This window comes from Fistularia commersonii, chromosome 11 (assembly GCF_037954325.1).
Source record: "Fistularia commersonii isolate RoL2024-O1a breed Wild chromosome 11, RoL_Fcom_v1.0, whole genome shotgun sequence".
In the NCBI taxonomy this organism is placed as follows: domain Eukaryota; kingdom Metazoa; phylum Chordata; class Actinopteri; order Syngnathiformes; family Fistulariidae; genus Fistularia; species Fistularia commersonii.
The window spans coordinates 12,623,431-12,631,590 of record NC_141294.1 but is presented as its reverse complement, the minus strand read 5'-3'; the positions used below and the strand labels follow the sequence as shown (position 1 = coordinate 12,631,590).

General features: G+C 40.9%; 1 protein-coding gene across 1 annotated transcript in view; it reads left to right on the top strand.

Annotated features, from left to right (window-relative positions):
• Nucleotides 1-1,959: 1,959 nt before the first annotated feature.
• The window catches only part of LOC147229517 (uncharacterized), a 37,365-nt gene continuing 31,164 nt past the window's right edge, over nt 1,960-8,160 (top strand). The window contains exon 1 of the mRNA XM_086155005.1: nt 1,960-2,009. The gene's annotated coding sequence lies outside the window, so the exon portion shown is untranslated. The remainder of the gene's footprint in view (nt 2,010-8,160) is intronic.

Here is an 8,160-nt window from a genome sequence, read left to right as displayed (position 1 = left end):
TAAGCATCCTTGGATCATACTAAATAGTATGTAATTGGGTTTTAGCCATTTGACCTACACTGAGTTTGTATAATAGAAACATAAGATGTTGTTTATGTATGAGCATGTATGCTTATGCACATGGGTGCTTTGGTGACAGTGTGTGAGTGTGTGCGAATGTGATTCATTTATAATAACCCTTGTTTGCATATTCATCAAATATTGAAGTAAAAATACTTCAATCGTAAACAAGGACATTATAGTTCACTTTTTAAATGTTTTTTTAATATGAAGATCACTGTCTCCTCATAAGTAGATATCCACAAAACATACTTGTACGCACAATACATACAAAATACAACTAACTAATAACTAGCCACAAGCCACATTCATTGTTGCTAAAATGCTTCCTTGCGATGCACGAAAAAACATTTCACATTTTGAAGGATTGTTGCTTAGTGGACTTTCAAGTATGCTGTGTTAGATTATCAAACATGGCTGAGCAGATCTTTGCTCTAAACTATCTGGATTTTAACGTTAATGCAGTGAGACAAACTAAAATCTCATCTACTCCTTGAACTTGGACACACACTAGTTGCAAAACATATGATTAGTCTGTACAGAGGACTCATGACTTTAGCACCTACATGTTTCTTGAGGATTTTAATGTTTAATGTTTACAAGTGTGTAAGCCTATGTGCAAAGACAACCTCTCCTCATCTGTACACTGCCTGCCTGCCTTGCCTTCAACAAGCTACCAGATCAGCCTAGGGCTTAAAATATAACTTCAGCGGCACTGTGACAAGTTTTAGAACAAACAGCCCCAATCATTCCATAGTAAATGTCACCATACAAACCTTTGACTGTTTTGGATTTAGTGGTTTCTAGTAAAAGTTGACAAAGTTGACAATTTTCAATGTTGAATTAGAATTTGGGAAGCAAGATGGTGCAGTGGTTAATATTTTCTATGTGTGGTTTGGATGTTTACTCATGCCTGTATGGGTCCTGTCCAGGTACTTACCTATCCTCCCAATTGTCCATTGGTGTATATGAAAGAACAAAGGAGGACAAAATCCAAAATATTATCTATATAATGAATATGTATGAATATGTAGCAATGTCCATTCATGTAAGCCTCTGAATTACAGTGGAATGACACAGACATATGCTGTATAAAAGCACACTTTTACTTACATAATGTTATTACAATTACACCTATATCTGTAGATAAATATAATTTACAGTATAATAAGAACATAAAGAATTACCTTCTCAATGTGTGTGTTGTCGATTATTGTGTGTCACATGAATGTCATATCAACTACTTCCAGATCCCAGTGATGATAGATTTTGTGTGCATGTGTGTGTGTGTATGTGTGTGTGCGTGTGTGTGTGTGTGTGTGCGCGCGCGCGTGTGTGTGTGTGTGTGCGTGTGTGTGTGGTTCGGTGGTGTTGAAGTATCATCTTTTCTATATGTATCTGGACATAAGGTTATGATATTTTGATTACAAAGACTAATGTTTGTAAAAAGTGACATTTTGTGAAAGGCTCATTTTTTGAAATGATGCAAAATGTTCAGGCTTCAACCAGGACTTAGAAGTAGAGTTTCACCAGAATAAATTCTTCAACAACAGATAAGTATTTCTCGTTTATTTTGCGAATCAAAAACCTGCTTTTGCTTCACAATCTTAATTAGCCCTTTGGACAAACCACATCAAGATAATGAACATAGCACAGAGTAAAGGCCAATTACTACTGTGCCTCACATTGCCTGAAAATTAACACATCAACTTCACATATGGCTCTGTTACACTACACAGTTCCAGCACTACTCAACACAGTTCCTTTTTACACTTGCATTGGGGATATTACCTTGTACCTGGTATTTTTTTAATATGTACTCCAGTTAGAAGGGTTAAAAGGAACCGACAAGAGCACTGCATGCTAGCATGACCACTGCTGCATCTTGCTGTCTTTCACCTTCTCTGGCTCTCTCCCTTGTGTGTGACAAAAAAGACACAGATTGAGCGGTAAGGACACCGTTTCCTCGATGCCTTCCATTTTTTGTGGATTTAGTGTTGCATATAAAAAGATAACATGCAGTTTCACTCCTCATGCTAAACAATTCCACCCACATTGAGGAGGTATGATGGAAAAAGGTAATGGAAAACTACTCTACCACTTGAAGAGAGTTGTGGTGTAACTGTGTATAGGCAAACTACCAATAGAGTTATAAGGAAACAGCAGATAAGGTAAAAAAAAAAAAAAAGATCTTACGACATTTTCTTTTTCCTGGTACTTCATATGATGTTCTTTTTTTCCTAGTCTGACTCGTTGAAGCAGACTAGCCAGGTCCATAAATTTGTACATGTAAACTTGAAAACTGTCCAATGTACCAGGCAAACAAGAAGAGAAGCACTTGCAGCTCACCAGTGGTGGGGTGTGTAATGGGTCTGAAGGTATTTTCAGAAAGCAAGCAACCTGAGATGCAAACCTCACATGGCTACTCACTTCTGCTCCTGTTGCCTTCTAAAAATATCTTTCGAGGCACATCTATGGAAGTTGTCATTCATCAAGACCATAGTAAATCCTTGTCTAATCTTATCATGGCAGCTAGACTTGATTTCTTCACTTCTTTTCCGTTTTGGAATTGAAGAGACCTCTCGGATTAGAAGCAAAACATCTTCAAGAGAGGAAATCAAATTCTGTTGCCACCATAAGATTTGACAAGGATCTTTTGAGGCCCAAGTATAGAATTGTAGAAAACAAAGTTGTACTACCAGAGAAAAAGGAAATCTTCAGAAACCTGTAACTATGTTATGACAAATCTAAAGCTGTTTCAGTCATCATTTTTTTTCAATTCATTTCATTACACAGCATAAAAAAGGTTGTTTTGTGTGTTTGTGTGTTTGTGTGTGCGTGCGTGCGTGCGTGCGTGCGTGCGTGCGTGCGTGTGTGTGTGTGTCTGTGTGTGTGTGTGTACGAGCTTTTCTTTTCTGTGAGGGTTGGGTTTTCACCCATCATATTGCATCCTGGACAATCGCGTGACTTCATGCCATCTAAGGTGTTGAAATATAGCCCTTAAATTCAACAGAAAAGCAACTTGTGACAATACCTATCAGTGCAAGAAAATATCGATTGTTTCAGCTTGACAGTGCATCAACATAACACTATAACACAATCAGCTCTAAGTGCTGAGGACACAACAAGAGGGTGTGCATATTACTGCACCATGCCCCACTAACACTGGGACAGGAGTAAAGATCAATAAATCGTCTTCCTCCACCACTGGTGAGCGAATACCTAATTTATCAGACTTTTGATTTATGAAATCACACACAAAATTGAAACCAAACATTCAATTTGCACATCTATACCCGAGTAAAATGTGATTGTGGCAACTCGACTTGATTTCTCCTCTTGAAGACATTTCACCACTCATCCAAGAGGCTTCTTCAGTTCTTATGGACTGTGGGGAGGTTTTGGTTATATAATTGCTGGTCTTGTGCTAGCCTTGCATCTTAAGACTAAAGACTTAAAGCTAAAGATTTTGAAAAGACTTTACTAAAACCATCAACGCACTTCAGCTCACATCTTAAGACTAGTCATTAGAGTCTTAAACCTTAGCGTAGTCTTAGTATAAGGGAATGTGTAAGGATTGGCAATTGTTTGTTTACCAGGTTTACTGTTTTTCCATTTTAATCAACCTCATCCGTTGATTCAGTCTTTACAGTCACATAACGCTAAGACTTGTGAAAATATTCAGAACTGAAGAGGCCTCTCAGTGCAGAACTGAAGAAGCCTCTCTGATGAGGGGCGAAACGTCTTCAGGTGAAAAAATTCAAGTCCAGTTGCCAAGACAAGATGATTTCACCAAGCTTTCACCATGACCTGGATGACTGAGAACCTCCACAGACATCTCGTGATAATATCAAAATGCATGATAATGTCATCAGCCTAAAGACTAGGAAAAGACTGATCTTTCGCAGCACTAAGACTTAAGACAACTAGCTCTAAGACTTAAGACTACCGGTTCACACTTAACGACTGAGATGACTGGAGTGCGCTACGACTCTAAAGATTTCCATAACATTTCCCTACGACTGCCAGTCGGCATAGTGTAAGTTGAGATTGCTTGTTATGTCAATGACTGAGTTGTTTTGCAAAAACTAGGTTGAATGGAGTGGTTGTGTCAATATAGGTGTCGTTAGGGGGAACAAAGGTATGCATTCAGGGAATCACCTCAGTTACGATTTGAACAGATGATTGTACAGCTGAAGTTTAGATGTGTAAAACAAAGAAACCCAGTATATCACTTGGGCTGAGGATCGCGCAGTAATCACTGGGGCTTGGTTTCATAAATGGATGTGTCAAGCTGGTTTGGAGGGAGTAGATGAATCTGGTCCATGTGTGTCTTGTCTTGGATGGATCTCAGAACAGTTGTATGTGGGCAAAAGATTATGCCTAAGGCCCTTTTCCATTGAAGAAGTCATCACAATTCCCATAATACTTGACAGCATACACCACATCCTTGTTATGACGCTATTAGACACAACATTCTTGTTGTCAGTCCTGGGTGTTCTTGAGGTACACCAGTCTTTGCCTCAGGGTTGCCTTGTGGGGCTTGAATGGTACCGGTATTCAATGTTTGTTGAAATCCCTTCAGGGTTTTTCTGAAACACTTGCAAGGATAGGTCAATGTCCTGCTGAATCTAAACAAGGCCCCATTGACGGCTACCTAGTCCTCAGCCCCAGAGACAGGTTTCTTTTGTTTCAAACAATCACAACTTTGGCTATACAAAAGTCCAAACATCTTATTAGAAATTAACAAGCCTCTCGGATGAGAGGTGAAACGTCTATAACAGATTTAAGTAATGTGTTGACCGGGATTGCCATCAAAAGATCTGCAATTAATCATGACTTAAATATGAAAATATGAAACAAACTATCCTCAGTGTTTAAGATTTGCCCTACTCATGTATAATGTATATTCCTCTTTTTCAAAATGTGAATGTGACTAGTGGTACCTAACACATGCATCATTCATGATTTACCCCTAGAACATGTTCAGAGGCCAATGGACTGTATCCACCTAAAATGAATGAACAATTGTAGGCAATTTAAAACTGATACCTTGGATTCAAGTTTCAAACCTAATCCCAATGTTTTATGATTTTGTGGCTCCTACAAAACTATCTTCTTGCCACCTGAGCACAACACTGCACACTGATAATTGTCTTCTACTTCTTCTTCTTCTTCTTTCGGCTTTTCCCTTCAGGGGTCGCCACAGCGAATCAACTTTCTCCATCTAACCCTATTCTCCGTATCCTCCTCTCTCACACCAACTGCCTTCATAGCCTCTCTCACTACATCCATAAATCTTCTCTTTGGTCTTCCTCGAGACCTCTTGCCTGGCAGCTCCAATTCCAGCATCCGTCTACCAATATATTCACTATCCCTCCTCTGTACATGACCGAACCATCTCAGTCTGGCTTCTCTGACCTTCTCTCAAAAACATCTAACATGTGCTGTTCCTCTGATAGACTCATTTCTGATCCTATCCATCCTGGTCCCTCCCGAAGAGAACCTCAACATCTTCATCTCTGCAACCTCTAGTTCTGCCTGCTTTCTTTTTGTCATTGTAATAGTCTTCTACCACATAGTACCCCTGACACTTTTCTCCACCCATTCCAACCTGCTTGGACCCGTCTCTTCACCCCTTTTACACACTCTCCGTTGCTCCGGACTGTTGACCCCAAGTAACTGAAATCTCTCAGCTTCTTGATCTCCACTCCCAGTAGCCTCACCGTTCCACTCGAGTTCTTCTCATTCACACACATATATTCAGTATTGCTGCGACTAACATTCATTCCTCTCCTTTCCAGAGCACAGCTCCACCTCTCTAGATTTTCCTCTACCTGTTTTCTGCTCTCACTACAGATCACAACGTCATCTTCAAACATCATGGTCCATGGGGATTCCTGTCTAACCTCATCTGTCAGCCTATCCATCGCCATTTCGAACAAAAAAGGGCTCAGAGCTGAGTCCCACCTCCACCTTGAACTTCTCTGTTACCCCGACAGCACACCATACCAGTGTCTCACAGCTAGCATACATGTCCTGCACCAATCTAACATACTTCTCTGCCACTCCAGACCTCATCATACAATACCAGAGCTCCTCTCTTGGCACCCTGTCATATGCTTTTTCTAGGTCTACTAAAACACAATGCAGCTCCTTCTTACTTTCTCTGTACTTCTCTATTAGCATTCTCAACGCAAATACTACATTTGTAGTACTCTTTCTAGGCATGAAGCCATACTGCTGTTCACAAATGCTGACTTCTGATCTCAGTCTAGTTTCCACTACTCTTTCCCATAACTTCATTGTATGACTCATTAACTTTATCCCTCTATAGTTGCTGCTATTCTGCACATCCCCTTTATTTTTAAAAATAGGCACCATCACACTTTGCCTCCATTCTTCAGGCATCTTCTCACTCTCTAAGATCCTGTTGAATAATCTAGTCAGAAAATCTACCGCTGCCTCTCCTGGATACTACCACACCTCCACGGGTATATCATCAGGACCAACTGCTTTTCCATTCCTCATCCTCTTCAATGCCTTCCTAACTTCACTTTTACTAATTTGTGCTACTTTGTGGTCTACAATAGTCACCTCTTCTACCCTTGCCTCTCTTTCATTTTCCCCATTTATCAGCTCTTCAAAGTACACTTTCCATCTTCCCATCACTCTTCTAGCATCTGTCAAAACATCTCCATCTCTATCCTTAATCACCCGGACCTGTTTCGCTAACCTGTATAGACCATTCTCTCACTCCTTACTATCCAACCGAGCGTACACGTCATTGTACACGCTTTGTTTTGCCTTTGCTACCTCTATCTTTACCTTACGATGTATCTCCCTATACTCCTGTCTGTTTCTCTTCAGTACTTTCAGTGTCCCACTTCTTCTTCGCTAACTGCTTTCTCTGTATATACTCCTGCACCTCCTCATTCCAGCACCAAGTCTCCTTATCTACTTTCCTTCCAGATGACACACCAAGTACTCTCCTACCTGTCTCCCTGACAACGCTAGCTGTTGTTGTCCAATCATCTGGAAGCTCACCCTGACCACCCAGACCCTTTCTCAACTCCTCCCTGAAAGCCATGCAACACTCCTCCCTTTTCAGCTTCCACCACTTTGTCCTCTGCTCTGCTTTTGTCCTCTTCATCTTCCTTGTCACCGGAGTCATCCTACAAACCAGCATCCTATGCTGTCTGGCTACACTCTGACCTACAACTACTTTGCAGTCACTGATCTCTTTCAGGTTACCTTGTCTATACAAGATGTAGTCTACCTGCGTGCTCCTACCTCCGCTCTTACAAGTTACCCTATGTTCCTGTTTTTTCTGGAAGGTGTTCACTACAGCCATTTCCATCCTTTTGGCAAAATCTACCACCATCTGTCCCTCTGCATTCCTATCCTGTATACCAAATCTGCCCATCACTTCTTCATCCCCTCTATTGACTTCACCTACATGTCCATTGAAGTCTGCACCAATTACCACACTCTCATTTCTGGGAATATTCTGCATCACTTCATCTAACTCATTCCAGAACTTCTCCTTTTCTTCAAATTCACATCCCACCTGCGGGGCATAGCCACCAACAACATTAAGCATCACCCTTCAATTTCCTGTTTCAGGCTCATAAATCTATCTGACATTCTTTTCACCTCTCGGACGTTCCTAACAAACTCCTCCTTCAAGATAACGCTTACTCCATTTCTCTTCTTGTCAGTACCATAATAGTAGAACTTAAAGCCTGCTCCTAAGCTTCTAGCCTTACTACCTTTCCACCTGGTCTCCTGGACACACAGTATATCTGCCTCCTTCTCTGCATCATGTCGACCAACTCTCTACCTTTTCCTGTCATAGTCTTGATATTCAAAGTCCCTACTCTCAGTCCCAGGCTGTTTCCTTTCCTCCTCTCTCTCTGCTTACGAACACGCACTCCTCCTCTTCTTGTTCTTGTTCTTTGACCCACAGTAGCCCAATTTCCATTAGTACCCTGTAGGTCATCAGTGCCAATGGCGGCCGTTGTTAACCCGGTCCACGACCGATCCGGTATGATATGGTTATGGTTGACTTGCATGTTTGGTTTTGGCAAAAGTTTTACA